General features: G+C 41.8%; 1 protein-coding gene across 10 annotated transcripts in view; it reads left to right on the top strand.

The window, feature by feature from the left end:
- The window catches only part of PKNOX2 (PBX/knotted 1 homeobox 2), a 529,964-nt gene that overhangs the window by 120,133 nt on the left and 391,633 nt on the right, over positions 1-18,198 (top strand). For all 10 annotated transcript variants that reach the window (XM_078379795.1, XM_078379793.1, XM_078379794.1 and 7 more), the window contains one exon: positions 1,654-1,722. The gene's annotated coding sequence lies outside the window, so the exon portion shown is untranslated. The remainder of the gene's footprint in view (positions 1-1,653; positions 1,723-18,198) is intronic.

Genomic DNA, 18,198 nt, shown 5'->3' with positions numbered 1-18,198 from the left:
ACGGAATTAATCCGTTCCAGCATTTCAAAAAAATTACCTTCGGAGGTCTCAAAGGGCTTTTCCCCATGACATCGGTGACGAACGGCTCCATTCACAAAAAATGGCATTGACTTGCGAACGGAGCCTCGACCTCGTTCGTAGGTCAAGGCTCCAGTCGCAAGTTGATGCCAATTTTTGCGAATGGAGCCATCTGTAAATCGAAAACTTCGTATATAGGGACGTTCGTAAGTCAAGGGTTGACTGTATACTAAAAATGTTGTAAGGGAAAGCAAGGCCAGCCTCAGACACTGTGCGACCTGATGCCATGGACTATCATGATTTTGTAGTATGAAGTCTTATCATATCAAAGGCTAATTAAGCACTGGTGATAGTGTTTAACTACCACATTTGCCCAACACAAGAAAAGAAATGCCTTGGTTCCCCTCCCCACTGCCAGAGCCCCATGGCAACTCTCAGGGGAAGGACTGAAGGAGAAGATGCGAACGAGCCCCATGTTGCCAAAGATGGAGCTTTCTTTGTCCGTTGCCACATCAATAGCAAAGCTGCTATTCTGCCACTTAGATCCATCATGCTTGGTTCCAAGAACAGCTCACTGAGGTGGGAGCACCAGGGCGCCCGGGAGTTCGATTCCCCAGGGTGTCTTGCAGGAGAAGAGCCCATCTGTAAGAGCCCGTCTGTGTGGCCTTGGGCAAGCTACAAATTCTAGAGCACCCCCACTTTTCAATACTGTACTACGAAAACCATGAGAAGGGTCAATGTAAGTTGGAATTGACCTGATGGCACATAGTCAACATTATAGTTTATTCTGAGGATCTTCAGATCCAAGGCATTGTGGGGTGACCAGAAATGTTTGGCTTCCCACAATGCCTTGGTTCTGAGATCCCTTGAAACCAAACTTTATTCACATAAAAGTGGAGCCACAGAGCTATGGCAACTGGAGCATCCAGTACAGGCTTTGCCCACTTATCCCCAGTGATCTACCATTTGCCTCCTCTTAGCCAACAGCCAACCCACCCCTGACACCAGAGGGGAGTACAGTATGCTGGCCGGGGGAGGGCAGGTCAGGATGGTCTGGCCCAGAGGCATTTTGCTGCCCAAGTGAAAGACAAGATGATCTCCTTTTATTTATTTGTTTGTTATATTTATATTCTGCCTTTCTTCCAATAACTTCAAGGTAGTGTACATGGCTTCCCCCCCCCCCGCTTGACACAGTGAGATACGTCAGGCAAAGAGAGTTCATTCACTCAATGAACTTCATAGTCCAGAGGGAATTTGAACCCAGGCCTCTTGCATATTGGTCTCACATTCCAACAACACCATGCTGGTTGCACATGCAGACATTAACAGGGCAGGCTGTTGGGTGTTATCTCAGCCTGGGTGATGGGGCACTTGCCCTAAACTGGACCTTAGGGCTACACAGGATAAAGTAGGGGATACTGGGCAGGCTGTGAGATGCACACACGGTTCTATCCTTCAACAGGAAAGAATGACCCATGGAGCTCAGGAGAAACAGTAAAAGGGCTGCCGTTACTGCCCTTCATCCTATATTTGTCACCTGGGGTACTCAGTTGCTTCATTCTGTCTAATAGTTCTGCTGGCTTTGCCAGGGATCATGGTTTTCTTCTTATGCATTATGCTTTATTCTATTAATAGGTACCTACTGGAGTGGGATCCTGAGGCTTCTACCTTTGAAGTTAATTTTATCAACAGGAGTTCTATACTGTAAGTAACCATTCTTTGTGCTTTGCACTGTGATGCATTGGCATTAGAAGTTGAAACCCATGGCAGAAATGTGGTCTCTGTTATTGTCGTGGCTGTGGTGGCTCCAGGCTGTGCCACAGCAGCAAAATACTGGTGCTTTCAAAAAATAGAGTATACCTGCCCTACACAGTTTCATACCACTTTAATTCTGAGAATGTATCTTTGGGAATTATGAAATCTATAGTTTGATTAAGTGTCAAGATGATGGCAGGGATACAGGGATTCACACAAAGCACTCAACCACACTACCCTGGCTTTCTTGGTGTGGGTGATTTCCAGGGAGTCAGTGTGCTGATGGCTGGGGAAAATCTTCCTGTCCATCCCCTTCCCAACACACTAAGCCACTCTTAACTCCCAAGTGCTCCAGGGAATGCCAAAACTGTACACTTTTATTTGCACACTAACCTTGCCAGGTAGAAAATCCAAACATATCCGTAAAACGTAAGGGATCCAGTAGAAGCCTAAAGTAAGACCTGGAATTAGTATCAACAAAACTCTCTATTCCCGAAATAGCTACACCACTGTGAACGTTTTATTATTTTACTGAGTGTTCCAAAAAGTCAAAAAAAGACAATAGAATTCAGAGCAGTTTCAAAAGTTAGTTTAAAAGGTTCAAAAGCAATAAAAAGTATGAAGCCAGTACTTATTCCAAAAGAGTTGAGCCTTGGACAATTCAGTAATAATTCCTAAAGAAAATAATAAAGCTACTAATACCGTACTTACTATACAGCAAAACTGATGCATAGTTCCAGAGCATATGCAAAGTGCAAACTAGCAAAGAGCACGTCTGTCTTCTAAGACAGTGGTTCCCAACCCAACAGTTCCCAGAAGCCTTCACCCCCAGCTGTGCTAGCTGGTGTTTCTGGGAGTTGCAGTCTAAAAACACCTGGGTTACCCAAGGTTGAGAATCACTGTCCTAAGACAATCTAAGCCAAAATAACTAAATTTTCTATGCCATTTTTATAAACATCATCCACTTTTCCAGACCTTTCAAGGGCAGTCCATCAATCACGTTCTAAGTTTCCCCAAACCTTCCAGACGGGAGTAACTTTTCTTCGAAGTAACTTAATTCCTCCTGCTGTTCCCCTCACCTCCCTTCAGTTCATCTGAAGCCAGTTTTCACTTAATTATGGTGCCGAAGAGATCTTCGTTTCCACCAGGTAACACCCAGCTGCCAGTTGCCTCCTAATTAACAGACACTTGTTCCCCCTCCTTTCCACGGTTTCTCTGGCACAAGTCAACATGCCCAAATTTTACAGGACGTTATTAACTGCTCTTTTGTCGGTTTCTTGACACTAAATACTTAGAATTCTGTGCAAACAACACCTGGAGCTTTTGAGCAGAGGTTTTTAAGTACATCCCCAAACCATAAGTCCCAGGATTCCTTGGGACGGCACTGTAACAGTTAAAATGGTGTCAGACTGATCTAGTGGTGCAATGCAGGTACACCTTCTTATTAGGATAAGGCTAGATGTCATGAAGAAGGTTACAAGGTTATATATTTTAATTAAGTAGTATTGATTCTGCACCACTGTCGCCAGCCTAACAGGAGCACAGGAACTTAGACAGTTGTATTGAAGTGTGAGTCAGATTCATCAAGAGGCATTCTCCTCCTCCTTTGTATGTCAGACTTGTTAAATGGATTCTGCCCTTTACACCAGTGGCTGATCTAAACTTACATTTTCAGAATGCACAGAGTCTGTTTCACTTCCTGTGTGCATTTTGGTTTGATGCTCATTACATTGTTAACTGCATTTGTCGTTTATTTTAATAGCTGCATTCACTTGGCAGTTTTTCAAAGCACCAGGACCATACCAGCTATCCTAATCAAGCTACATTATATTTTCTCCTTTTTCCTTCCTATCACTGAAAGGATTTACATGGAGAATTTCAGCTTGGCTCAAATTAGCATTGATTTTTCTGGTCAGGAAAAAATTGCGAGCAAACTAGTTAGTAGATGACCAAGTAGTACAGTGTCTCCCTGAAAATAAGACAGGGTCTGATATTAATTTTTGCTCCAAAAAAAGCAGTAGGGCTTATTTTCAGGGCATGTTTTATTTTTTTCGTGTACGACAATCTACGTTTATTAAAATACAGTCATGTCATCTTGTGGTTGTTCTACAGTGGTGGAGGGAGGGGTTTCACTTAACTAGGTCTTATTTTGGGGGTAGGGTTTATATTACGAGCATCCTGAAAAATCGTACTGGGGCTTATTTTCAGGTTAGGTCTTATTTTCAGGGGAACAGGTTAACTTGTTGGTTCCTACTACCAGGCCATAGGGAAGATGTTCAGTGCACCATAGATAATGGCAGAGAGATAATAGCAGTGTTCTGGTGGCCGCGGCAGCAGTGGCTAATCAGAGTATGCTGCAAATCAAAGCAAGAACCATCTGTCAAGGGTTGCAGCCCTGTGCTATTTGAATGTGAAAGAAATCCCCCAGGATGAGAGTGGCACTGAAGTGAGCCCACCAGATCTTACCTTTGGGGCTGCATGGGCAAGAAGGAGAATGGAGCAGAAAGAGCCCCCTTACTGTTCTGGTGCCATCACTGGTTGCATGGCAGAAATTGAATCAGTTTCCTGCCACTTTTACTATGGAGAAATTCTTTAAGTTAAAAATGGCACGTATCTCTTGAGCCAGGCAGTGCTTTGCTTTGCTTTGCTTTGTAGGTGTTTTTGTTGTTACATGTCATCAAGTCACCTCCAACCTATGGTAACTGAGAGATCTCCAAAATGTTCTGTTCTCAACAGCCCTGCGCTGCTTTTGCAAACTCAAGCCTGTGCCCCTTTTATGGAACCGATCCATCTTGTACAGTGGTGCCTCGCTTAGACAGTTACCCCGCATGACAGTGTTTTTGCTAGACATTGACTTTTTGCGATCGCTATAGCGATTCGCAAAACAGTGATTCCTATGGGGGAATTTCTCTGGACAATGTTTGGTCCCTGCTTCGCAAACCGATTTTTGCTAGAGAACGATTTTGACAGCTCCCTCTGCGCTCGTAAAACAGGTGTTTTGGGGACCTAAGCTTCGCAAGACAGCAATTTAAACAGCTGATTGGTGGTTCGCAAAGCGGCTTTCCTATGGCCGATCTTTGCTAGACAACAACAATTCTTCCCCATTGGAACACATTAAACAGGTTTCAATGCATTCCAATGGGGAAATGCTTTTCGCTAGACAGTGATTTCGCTAAACAGCGATTTCAGTGCAACAGATTATTGTCTAGCGAGCCACCACTGTACGTGGTCTTCTTCTTTTCCTGCTGCCTTCAGGTCTTCTTAGCCTAACTGTCTTTTTCAGAGGTTCTTGCCCTCTCATGATATGCTCGAAGTATGACAGTCCCAGTTTGCCTCCCGAGAGTTCAGACTTGATTTATGCTAGGACCCGCTTCATTGTCTTTCTGATACAATTCAGGGTTATCTGCAAAACTCTTCTCTTTAGTCTCTTGCTTTCACACCCATACATGGTAACGGGAAATACAAAAGTGTGGATGATCTTGGTCTTGGTTTCCAATGACACATCTTTCCACTTGGTGATCTTTTACAGTTTCTTCATTGCTGCCCTTCCAAGTCACTGTCTTCTTCTGATTTCTTGGCTGCAGTCTCCATTTGGTTTGATTATTTAACTAAGTATACAAAATATTTCACTATTTCAGTTTCTTCATTGCCAACATTAAAGTCGTGTAGTTCTTTTATAGACATGATTTTTGTCTTAACGTTCAGTTACAGTCCTGCTTTGGCACTTCCTTCTTTCACTTTCACTAAACATCATTTCAAGTCATTTGCTGCTTTCTGCCAGTAAGACGGTGCCATCTGTTTATCTTAAATTATTGATGTTTCTTCCACCAGTTTCACTTCTGTTTCATTTAAATCTAGTCTGGTTTTTCAGTTGATATGTTCTGCATACAGACTGAAAAGATAATGGGATAAAGTGCACCTTAGTATGACACCTTTGCCTATAGGATACCATTCTACCTCTCCATATTTTGTACTAATAGAAGCTTCTTGTTCACAATACAGGTTATGCATCAGGACTATGAAGTGCGGAGACACACCCATTTATTTCAGAAAAACTTATAGTTGCTCATGATCAAAACCATTAAAAGCTTTGATATAGTCTATAAAGTATAGACTGATCTTCTCCTGACCTTTTTTGTTGCGCTCCAGTAGCCAGCAAATATTTGCTATATGATCTTGAGTGCCTCTTCCTTTTTGAAATTCAGCCTGAATATCAGCCATTTCTTACTCCATTTAAAGTAAAAACTCTTGTTGCAACACCTTGAGCATCACTTCGCTTGCATGGGAAATTAAAGCAATTGTCCTGTAGTTACTGCACTCCTTAGCATGTTTTTAGAGATTGGAATGTACAGTACATTGAATGTTTCCAGTCTGTGAGCCATTGTTTTGTTTTCCATATTTGTTGACATGTTCCTTTTTGGATTTTGACAGATTCAGTCTCTGTGGCTTGAAATTTTATTGGTATTCTGTGTACCCCTGATGATTTATTTCTTCCTAGTGCTTTCAGAGCACTTCGCTTTCTAGATTTTCAGGTTCTTCATCATAGGGTTCCTCTTCAAAGAAGTCTGTCATCCTTTTATGTTTTCTGTGTGGGTCTTCAATGTACTGTTTCCACCATTTAAAAAAAATTCTGGTAAGGTAGGGCGCTTCCCTGTTGGTCATTCAGCATTCCTAATCTAGGAAAATTTCTCTTTGATTTCTCAGATCTTCTGGGGAAAAAAGCTCTTGTTTTCCCCTTTTGTTGTTCTGCTCTGTTTCTTTTATAATTGTATTAGTTCTCTTTGACTCTATGTGACAATTGCTGAAAAGCCGCATTTTGGATTCCGACCTACAGTGGTGCCTCACAAGATTAATTTAATTCATTCTGCAGTTTAAGTGCTCTTTAAAGCCATACATATTGTGCAGATGATTTCAAACATTTCAATAAAAAAACTTTAACTTTTTAAACATCATAGAAAAACATTTAAAAATCAGCAAACATGAGGCAGGAGCAAAAAACAGAAAACATTCTTCTTGCGAAGCACGGCCATAGGAACATTTGTCTTGTGAATCATCAACCCCCCCATTGCCAAAATCATTTGTCTTGCGAGGTTTTTTGTCTTGCGAGGTTTTTGTCCTGCAAGGCATTTGTCTTGCAAGGCACCACTGTATTTCTGTCACCTTTTACTTTTGCTTTGCATCTGTCCTTTATAATTTAAGTGTTTTTCCATCATCCATCTTTTCTTTTTACCACAGGAATAGTATCTATGAATTCTTTCCTAATAATATATGGTGCCTTGCTTAACGATTGCCCCGCTCTATGATGAAATCGCTGTACGATTAAGTTTTTGTGATCGCTTTTACGATCGCAAAACGATGTTTTAAATTGTGTGTTTTTTTCGTTTAACAATGATCGGTTCCCTGCTTCGGGAACTGATTTTCGCTTTACAACCATCAACCTGATCGTCGGGTTTCAAAATGGCCGCCGGCTGCTTAAAATGGACGGATTCCTCACTTTACAGGCAGCGAAAATGGCCAACCCATGGAGGATCTTCGCTGGACGGTGAGTTTTCAGCCCATTGGAACGCATTGAGGGGTTTTCAATGCGTTTCAATGGGCTTTTTTATTTTGCTTCACGATTTTTTTTCTCTACAGCGATTTTGCTGGAACGAATTAACGTCGTTAAGCGAGGCACCACTGTATATGGTTTCAGTCTACAGTACTTGTTCACTATAAGTTATGTTTAGTACTGCCAATCTGTTCTTTATGTGGACGTCAAATTCCTCAGGAATGTTCTTTGAATTATATTTTGGCACTATGATTCTTTTAGTGTTTTTTCTCAGCTTTACTTTAATGTTGTATATTAATAATTCACAAACAGTACCACAATCTGCTTCTAGTCTTGTTTGGCAGAGATAACATTTGTTTGTTTATTTCCAGTCTTTCTCCCCAAAAGGAACCAAGGCATTCCATCTTCTGTTTTCAATCACCTAATCTATTTGATTTGTATACAGTAGTGCCTCGACTTATGAACATCCTTACTTACGACTAATTTGACTTACGACCAGCTCTGGCCGCAAAATTTTGCTTCTACTTGCGACCGGAGCTTCCACGTACGAACAGGAAATAGCAGGGGGGAAAGGCAGGAAATTCAAATTTCTAACTGTAGGTGGCAACAAGGCTGCTTCTTTGTAGCTCTTTCACTCCAGCAGTTAGAGAGTGTGCGATCGGAGGAGGCTTGGGACTGCCTCCTTCTGCTTCTTTGTGTGTGTGTGTGTTTGCAGGGAGGCTTCAGGCTGCTTGGTAAGATAAGGTGCTGTTTTCTGCTTTATAAAAACTGTTCTGGGTGTTTTCGTAGCATGGTTTTGAGCTGGGGGGTTATGTTTCTGTGCTGTGATGGGTCTTGGGGGGGTTGTGTGTTGGGTTTTTCTCCCCCCCCCCCCATTTCCAATGCGTCTTGGGGGATTTATTGCATTTTGGAGTGCTTTTTCCCATTTCTGATGGGTCTTGGGGGGTTGCTTGTTTTTTGGTCTCCCCCATTTCCGATGGGTCTTGGGGTGCGTGGTTGCTTGTTTGGGGGGCTTCCCCATTTCTGATGGGTCCTGCATGCTTCCCGTGCTTTTTCCTTTGTTTTCTTTGCATTTCCAACCTGCCCCCTTTGTCCTCTGTACATTTCCGATCTGCTGTGTTTGTTTTCTGTGCATTTCCAATGGGTCTTGCACGCTTGATTGCTTTTCTTTTTCTTTTCCCCTTCGGCTGGAAGGGATTAATCGCTTTTCCAATGAGTCTTGCAGTGATTTCTTTTGGTGATTTTTTTTCTTCAGCCGGAACAAATTAATTGCATTTCAGTGCATTCCAATGGGAAATGGTGTTTTGACTTACGGCCATTTCGAGTTACATCCATCTTCTGGAACGGATTATGGTTGTAAGTCGAGGCACCACTGTATCGGCCATCTGGTGATGTCCACATAGAGAGCCATCTGTTCGATTGTTTAAGCATGTATTTGAAGTAAATTTGGCTTCACAGATTTCTATGAATTGTTCTCTTACTTCTGCTCCTTGGGTCAAATTTTCCAACATTTCGTTCTACTTTGTTCCCTACCCTGTTTCCCCAAAAACAAGACCTAACCTGAAAATAAATCCTAGTATGATTTTTCAAGATGCTTGAATATAAGCCCTACCTCCAAAATAAGCCCCAGTTAAGTGAAAACCTGCCCTCCTCCATAAGACCGTGTCTTATTTTCGGTGAAACACAGTACTTTTCTATTCCAGTCATTTATTATTATAAGCACGTCTTGTTTTGGTGTCTGATCTGTTTCCTCCTGGATGCTTGAATAAACCATTCAAGTGTCATCTTTTTTACCATCTATAGTCGGGGCATAGACTTTAATGATGGTTATACTGATAGATTTTCTATGGAGTCTGATGGATATTATTTGGTCAGACTTTGCATTACAGCCCCTAACTGCCAGTGCTACATCTTTCCTCTGTATTAGAGCCACCCTGTTTCTTCTGAGTTTTTCATTTCCAGATTAGAACACTTTGTAGTGTGACTGAAAATGTCCTATTCCTGTTCACTTTATTTAACTGAGACCCAGCGCTGCAATGCTAGTACTTCCATTTCATATTGTTTCTAATTTACCTTGATTTATGTCTCACTTTTCATGTTCCAATTGTGTGGGGGTTGTCCAGCATCACACTTTTCCTTCCCTTCTGTGTACGTCTTCCACTAGACCTTTAAGACTTGACCTATCAGTAGCTGACGGAGTGTTTCCCACTTAGGAGTCTCATCTTCCAGGACTAACTCTTGTTTCATTTTGGACTGTCTCATCATAGGTTTTCCATGGTAAGGGAAGTTCAGCAGGGGTTTACCATTACTACCTTCTGAGCAGTATTTGCAAAGGTTAGATTGAGTGTCACTGCTGCTGACTTTGCAGATAGTAAACTATTAGAACTACTGTATATATTAAAACATCTTTTGCACTTCGGCTTAGTGAAATATTGTCAGATTTAGGACTGCTTAATCCATGGGATCTTTAGAAAGGTCTGTAAGAGGCAAAGGTTATATTGATTCGGAGGTAGGGTTGGGCAACATGTAGTCTGTGTCCTCAAACAAGACTGGCTTCTCAACCCCTCCCAGTCTAAATTTTGGAATATTTTTTGGGGGCTCAGAAAGTCCATTTGTTTCCTTTAGGAATTGTAGAGGGCAATTCGGCCAAGTGTTGAAAGCCCCCTCCAGCTCCCCTGGAGCCCATGACATCCCAATTTGAAATATTGCAGGATACAAGGTACCGTATTTTTCGCTCCATAAGACACACCTTTCCATAAGACGCACCAATTTTTTAGGAGAAGAAAACAGGAAAATATCATCTGTTTTCTTCGCTCCATAAGACGCACAGACTTTCCACCCCCCTGTTTTGTGGGGGAAAAGTGCGTCTTATGGTGCGAAAAATACGGTACTTTTTCTTAGAGAGTACTTTCCAGTTCCAAAATTTTTAAGAATTTAAATGCAAGGGGCACCTTCCAGGACCATTTCTGTCTAATGGAAGAGGCGGCTATGCTCATCCTTCTAGGAGAAGCTTCACCTGCCAGGCAACTGTAGGACTGAATTAAAGTAGGCCAACCTTTTACATTTTGTTTGTGGCAACTGACCAATTCCACAGGCTTCCGACGGCCATTTTAACACTGCCCCAGCTCCTAAGCGGTCTATGCGTATATAGGATTCACTGTTATCAGTGGATATCATCACTTGGGTATAAAAATATACACCAAAGTATTTGAATAAATCATAAGAACAGCTAGCTTGATGCCATATAACATTGTGCAGCTGGCTGAGCAAGGCGCATGCTCATCCTTGACCCCATATGGCTCACAGATTTCAGTGCTCAGAGCAGATGATTAAATGTTACTTCTTTGCAGACCTGCGACTCACAGGCAGCCAATTTTCACCCATCCATTTCTCTGCCTCTATTCACTCTACAACTGCTAGGTTCCCTAAAACAATTTGGATTTAAGTAATTTCTCTCTGCCTTTTGGGACAGGAATAGAGGAAGCTGTCTGATACCGAGTCAGAGCTTTGGTGCTTCTAGTCCTCGTATTGGGCTCTGGCATTCATAAGAGATGCAACATCTCTGATCGGCTGAGCCACAGCTGTGCAGGTTCTGCAGGTTAACCCCAACATCTGTCAATCCTCTAGTAGAGAGATAGTCTAACTGAGGATGAACAGTACAGATGGTGAGGAGGATTATACATTGCATGTACCCATTCTAAGACTTCATTTTGTTTACTAGTGAATAGAAGTGAATCTTTGCTATAATGGGACATATGTTTTTCTTTTTGTAAGATAGTTTTTTACTTAAACTTGCCTGTGTTTTGAGAGAACAACACTGGATGTGTTTGGTGGCTACTTTTACTATTGAATATTTAAAGTAAGAAGAGGTGATACTTGGTGAATGTCTGGGAGAGTATCTCTTTTCGGTGACATACTGATGTCCAGTACTTTCTGTTAACATTAGAGATTACTGTATAGTTAATGTGTATTAGAGTTTTTCAAAATTCTAATGTAATCGATGCTAATCCTCTGAGTAACTGGAAAAATCACTAGTTGTAATTTAATTAATCACAGTAAAAATGGTATAAGTGGTATGGATATGAGACTGCAAGGAAGGCCATCAAACCTCCTACATGGAAAATTGTTATTGAAATGATTAGATCTTCTAGAAATGGATGCACAAACTGAAGCTATTTATAGGAGGGAAGGAAGACAGATGTCTAGAATTGAAGGAGATGAATGATATATTTGATTATTGGAATGTATATTGTATCCAGATAAATTGGATCATCATATATTATGCATTAATCATTTGATTGCCTCCCTCCACCAAATTAATTATCTTTTTGCACCCCACCCCACTACAACTAAGGCTGAGTGAAGCAGGAATTTCTTGGGTCTGAAATTTTAAGAGTAGTTGAGTGTTCCCGCTGATCCTAGTAATAAGCCCCAAGGGAGTGAAGGTATATTCATTTTCCGAAGATTGCCACAACTTTTTCTCAGCCAGTATTTCCCTTTTAGATCATCCTCTGGATGTGCCCCAGGACTGTTCTTTATGTTCAGCAAATATTTTGGGGAAACTAAACCAATATACAGAAGAAGGTAATATATTGATTAACACCAACTTAAATTTCCCAGAAACGTGGAAGCTTTTGAGCCTGCAGATTTTGGTTTCATTCCCATGGATCAGCGCTGCTATCTTTTTTTGTGTTTTCTTCCTCCCCCCCCCCAAAAAAAGAGGGAGAGAGATAACACCTGCACACAGAGGACATTGCATGCTGAATCTCTGTAAACTGTATGGTGGAGAGAGGGCTTCAATGAGCAGAGATGGAGGCCTTCTGAGGGAGAAATACTTGCATGCACAAAGGGAGAGAGGGATGAGTCTCTGGATCTGGACCAGTGATACTTCGTGTGTACAAAATGGGAAGTCTTCCTTCTGTTTCCTGTTTTATTCTGCAGGGATAGGAATTATATGACACAGAGAAGAACCAATAGATCTAGGGAGAGAATCCTTTCTTATTCTTTTCTTCCTCTTTCCTTAGAGGCACTGATAGCCTTTCTGTTTGCATGCATTTTCTCCTGTTGTATTCTCTCTCTCCACCCACCCACCTTTGTTATTGATCTGGGAAAAATAAGTAGACATTTCTCTAATAGCTTTGAACATCAGGTTCCCTTGAAGAGAAAGAGTTCTGACCAGCTGTTGATAAAGCTTCTGTTCCTTGCTCTCTGCAATTCACTAACCCATGAATTTGACTTTTTGATCATCTCCACAGACCTCAAGGATCAAAGGTCATGATGGATTTCAAGATGCACAGAAAGAATTTGAGGCTGGCCAAGTGCTCTATTGCAGGGTTAGGTTAATGAGAAAAATCTTGTCTCTCTGTGTGGGGGGTGAGCAGAGGTGGAAGGGTATAGTAGTGGCTTTGTTCTTGATTTTTGCTTGGAAATGGTTCTTTTGTCTGCACATCTCCATTCACCTTGTGGAAAAGCCACAATGTCCTCTTGCACATAAAGGAATAAACCACATGTCCAACTCACTTTGAATGTTTTGTTAGAAAGTGTAGACAAATTGACTTCTGTTATAAGGAGCACCTGGAGCTTGAAAAGGAGATCTGTGAGGTATATTGGAAACAGTGTGCAAATCTTCCGTAGGACCACTATTGTCTTTAGGCTTTTGCAAATATGGGATTTCTTTTTGAAAAAAAAAATTCTTTGGAATAAAAGGCAGTGTTAGAACAAGGGACGTAAAAGGACCATGCTCTCTTCCCCCCTTGGTATCACCCTTAACTGACAGCCGTGAAGCAGATTTCATCTGCTCTTGTGCCAGTTGCTGCTTTGATAGGTGACAGCAGGGACTGTGGGAGTTAGTGACAGAATGTCACATTGCAAAACGAAGCAGGCGATCAGTCTGCCTCATGTGCATAATATGATACCTTCTCTTCTCCACCCCTCTGGTCGCTGCACTGTAATTGAAAGCCGCCAAGACAAAAACAATCTAGCTGATGTAGATATGCTTGTAGCAAGAGAATCTGTGAACAGCAGGAGAGCCTGAGGGCTGTAAAGTGACTGTCTGGGCTTTTCTCTCTCTCCCCCCCCCCCATCTTTTTTTGGTTTTGTCACACAATTGATCCTTCACTTGCTAGCCAGCTTCTTAAGCTTCCTGGAGGATTTCCTTGTCTGATCTTGAAAGCACACACATCTCTCTTTAACAATAAGCCTGTACTGTCTGGTAACCCCAGGCCATGCAGAAATCCTTTCCTCCAAATCTCCTGTGGAGACCAGAGTTCTTCCCATTGATCAGCGAGGAGAAAACTACAAGGAGGAGAGTGATCTCTCAGGAGGTCCATGCTGAGGGCACAGATCAGGCGATGGAGCAGTGGATTCTTCCAGCCGGCTGAACTGCTGCTTTGCAAAATGTGATGTGCAAATTTTGTGGAGGCAGGGGGAATGAAATGGGCTAAAACCCTGCCAGCTACTGGTTGCTGTTTTTAATTTTCCGCAAGGCCCTTCCACTTGTGCAAAGTGTGAGGTTCCCTTTCAGCCCCCTCCTGGGAGCCTCTTAGAGAAACATGACAGTCAGGTTCTTGCTTCAAAACATCAGTGATTACTTTAAGCTCAACCGGCAACATATTTACAGGCACAAAGTTCCCTTCCTTCCCTTTCCACCTCAACAGAGGGGTGAAGGGGCTCCATGAACAGTTTTCAGGAATGTCCAGTTCCCCTCAGGAGCCAGAGTCTTTTCAGTCATCCTGTTCCGCTCTAGCTCTTCCCAAGGATCCCCCTGGTCCGGCAGATGCAAGAGAGACAATGACTCCATTCCAAAAAGCAAAGTGTGCTGCTTATAGACCGTCCCATAGTGTTTCAAGCACTCTGGATGGTTTACAAGTTAATTATGCAGGCTACACATTGCCTCCCCCCCCCAGCGAGCTGGGTACTCATTTTACTGACCTCGGAAGGATAGAAGGTTGAGTCAACCTTGAGCCGGTTATCTGGGATTGAACCCCAGGTCGTGAGCACAGTTTTGGCTGCAGTACAGTGGTTTAACCACTGCACCACGAGGCTCCATTTCTGGTGCTCCTCTCGGCAGCAGCAACTCCCCACCACCTTGTGGGAGACATGTCCTGATGAGAGGTCCGGCTCTCCCCTCCAATTTCTCCCTCTTCTCTCTGACTATGTGAGCCAGTTCCTCCTGTATCTTTCTGCTTAATTCCCGACTCTTTCTCCGCAGAAAGAGGACTCATGGGGTAGTTGACTATTTCGTTTTCTTTCAGCTTCCTCTCTAGGGACCATCAGTCCTTCCCATTTATGGGTCCAGGGATTCTCCATCCTCCACGACTCCCATCCCCCAGGCAACACTTTCTCATCTTTCATGACTTCCAGCATCCCAGCCAGCCTCCAATTTGCCTTTTGCCTCACTCCAACTGCCTGTATCCCTCTCTTTTGCTCCCTTTACATCTTCCTCCTTTTCTCCTTCCCCCTCTCTTTCCTTTCTCACCTTTTGTCCTCTGCCCTTTCTGTTATTCTGATAGGGGGCTTCACCTTCGCTGGCATCTGTGGCTTTTCCTCCTGCTTTTCCTGGGTTCCCTTTACTTTCCATGGTTCCAAGGGACATTTTGTGGGATCAAGAGGGAGAAAGACTGCAAATAATTCCTGCCACTGCCTTTCTAGTCCTTTCCCCGGTCTCAGGGTTCTAAACGTGCAACTCATGATCTAGTACTGCTCGTACTACAGCTGCATTCAATTTAGGGTGCAACTAGATGACCGAATTATCCTGGCCTAGATCTGTCTCCATTGTGCTAAAAGGTTCACTCAATCCACATGCTAGGACCAACTACTATACCTTGAGTGTTTAGCCCAATCAAGTTTTTTTTTTAATTTTTAAAGGGAAACATTTCTCAAGATCGTTAAGCAGCTGGCTGCAGTCCCTTTGAAAAAGCTGCTAACAATCTTGAGAAATGGAAAGCTTCCATTCTGCTCACCTTTGGAGGGGAAGGGAGACGAACCTTTCCATTTCTTTTTAAATTTTGCTGACTAATACAGCACATCAGTGAGGCTTTGAAAGGGCTTTAAAATTATTTCAAAGCATTGCTGATACGTTAGCAAATATTTAAAAGAAACACAAAACGTTCTTTCCCTTCCCCTCCAAAGGTGAGCGAAAAGGAACCTTTCATTTTTTCAATATTGTTAAGCAGCTTCACCGAAGGAACAGCCAGCCACCCACTTTGGTTTGGTCCCACCAATCACACATACTGGAAAGGAACCAAAACAAAATGTTCCAACCTGCACTAAAAAGCCATATCCTCTGACAAGGGACCCCAAAAGGTGCAGGTAGGCATTGATCAGGGATGGACTGGGTTGCAATGACACAAATGTTGTGTGGTTGCCAAAAAAAGAGAAAGTGAACCCGCCTGTCCCCAGTCCACACCAAACTGTGGGACATGTGCCGATCTGACCATACCCACAGAGGGGAGTTTGCTAGTCTGTTGACCAGCCCTCCTCACCCATATCTGGTCCATTTTAAAATGTCTTCTTACTTGTCTTCTCATCTATATCGCCTCCTTAAACTCACCATACTTTTTCCTGTCCCCTTTTTCTGCCTGGATTAATAATCTTTGCTAAACTTTCTGAGTCAATAGTCTAGCCCAATATAATACAGGAAACGGGAGGTGGGGAGGAATCTTTGACATTTAAGTCTTGCCTGTATTTAATGTTATCCTTATAGGTTTCATTTCCCCTCTTGGGGCTCATATGTGACACTCTGCTTTCTTCTGGAGACTGGAATTTTAGGCAGAGTAAATTTAAAAATAAGAAATCAGTTCATTTTGGGAAACCTTTTTATTCCATGATGAGATATACTTCTATGGATTTAATATTAATTGAATTAAATTTATTAAATCAGCTTCTATACAATTCAATATTGATTAAATAAAAAAGAATGGCTCCTGAAAGCTTCGGCTGATCTGTTGTTATTGGTTGTGTTGCAATCTACCACCTCCTAAATAGGACCTATCTTCAACCTGGTGTCTGCTAGGTGCATTGGATTGTAATACTGTATTTGTTGTCCCTAGCCAGTGTGAATAGCAGGTTAGGGAAGGGTGTTTTAGGAAATTCTGCTGAGCCAATTAGCCCCACCGTAACCTTGTTGATATCAATTGCAACCTTTTAACGTCTACTGGATTGATCAATCAGATCTTCCTTTTTAATTGGCTAAAAAGTATTCTTAAAAAAAGTTTTGGAGGGGACATTAAGTCATATTGATTGCTGTATGATATATCAATATGAAAAGTGCCTTTCCTACAAGAACAGGAGTCCAACCACAGGGGTGGAGGGCCGTGTTGGGGAAGTGATTGACCCCTTGCCCCCACTGTAGCACCACCACGATGAAGCAGTCTCTTTTTTAAAGAAACCAGCGTGGGGACTTAGAAAAATGCAGAGGGCGGATGCCATTTTAAAAGAGGCATTTCCCCTTCACGCTCTTGACGACGGAGAGAATGCCTCGCTGAAGCATGTTTTGCTTTCTTCTTGCTTCTCCATTCTGAGTGGATGTGTGCTTGGCTCCCTCTGCAATAATAGGAAGAATAAAGTGTCTGTCTTGGAAAATGAAAGAAGGATAGCCGCCTAGAGTGGTCCTCACCCGACCAGATAGGCGGGATATTAAATAAATAAATAAATAAATAAATAAATAAATAAATAAATAAATAAATAAATAAATAAATAAATAAATAAATAAATAAATAAATAAATAAATAAATAAATAAATAAATAAATAAATAAATAAATAAATAAATAGTTTTGAGGGATCCTGTTTGGAAACAGCAACCTTGCCAAAAAGTGAATTAAAATGCCCCAAACGGTTTGTGTCTTTTCAATCTATTTTTGCTGTTGTGAAGTCTTCTTCCTTTAATATATAATTCTGTTTTATTTCTGAAAACCACACCTACAACCTTTCCTCCAATGAATTCAAAGTCATTTGTAGGTCTCTCCTCTGTGTAATCCTCACAACAATCACGTGAGGTAGATAAAACCTCGACTAGAGTAACTGGCCCACCGTCATGAATTTTTAGGTTCAGTGAGGACTTAAATGTGGATTTCCCACAGATTCCAACAACCAGACCACCAAGCATCAAAACATGGCTTATAAATAAAACATAACATAAATTTCAATCATTCTAGAGGGGCAATCATAGTAGTATCTTGCACTAAAAACAGTAAAGAGTCTTGTGAGATCTTAAAGATTAACAAGTTTTATTTGGCCTAACATTTTGTGAATGTATTTGAAGAAGGGGGGGACAGCCCCATGAAAGTTTAGGCCAAATAAAGCTTCTTTAGTTTTTAAGATACCACAAGACTGTTTGATAAAAATTTTTTTAAAAGAATCCTAGTAAGCCAGGTAAGCAATTCACAATATTTACCGTATTTTTCCATGTATAAGATTATACATTTGTCTAAAATCTTCAGACCAAAAATTGAGGGTCGTCTTATACCAAAATGGCCCATATCTTGCCTCTGCAAACAGGGTTCCTTCAATCACGAGGCTTAACTCCATCCAATCATGAGCATGATGTAACTGATGCTATACAAACCAATTGGAACACATCTTGTTGGAGGTGGAGCCCGTAGGCAGTGCTCAGATTCAACAGGGACTCGTAATGTCCAAGCGTTCTGAGCCCAGAGGCTGAATACTTAAAGTTAAGATTTCTTAATTTTGGCTTAGAAAAGGGGGGAGGGGTGTCTTATACATGAGGGCATCTTATACACAGAAAAATAACAAAAATTGTATCAAAGCCCACAAGGGAGAGAGAGGATGTCAAAATATAGCAAAATGACTGAAGCACATATTAATTAAAGCTTAAAAAATTAAACCACTAGTAAACATCCCATATTAACTCCCTTCG

Source organism: Pogona vitticeps, chromosome 8 (genome assembly GCF_051106095.1).
Source record: "Pogona vitticeps strain Pit_001003342236 chromosome 8, PviZW2.1, whole genome shotgun sequence".
Classification (NCBI taxonomy): domain Eukaryota; kingdom Metazoa; phylum Chordata; class Lepidosauria; order Squamata; family Agamidae; genus Pogona; species Pogona vitticeps.
Note: the sequence above shows the minus strand (reverse complement) of the source record. Positions and strands in the feature narration are given on the sequence as shown.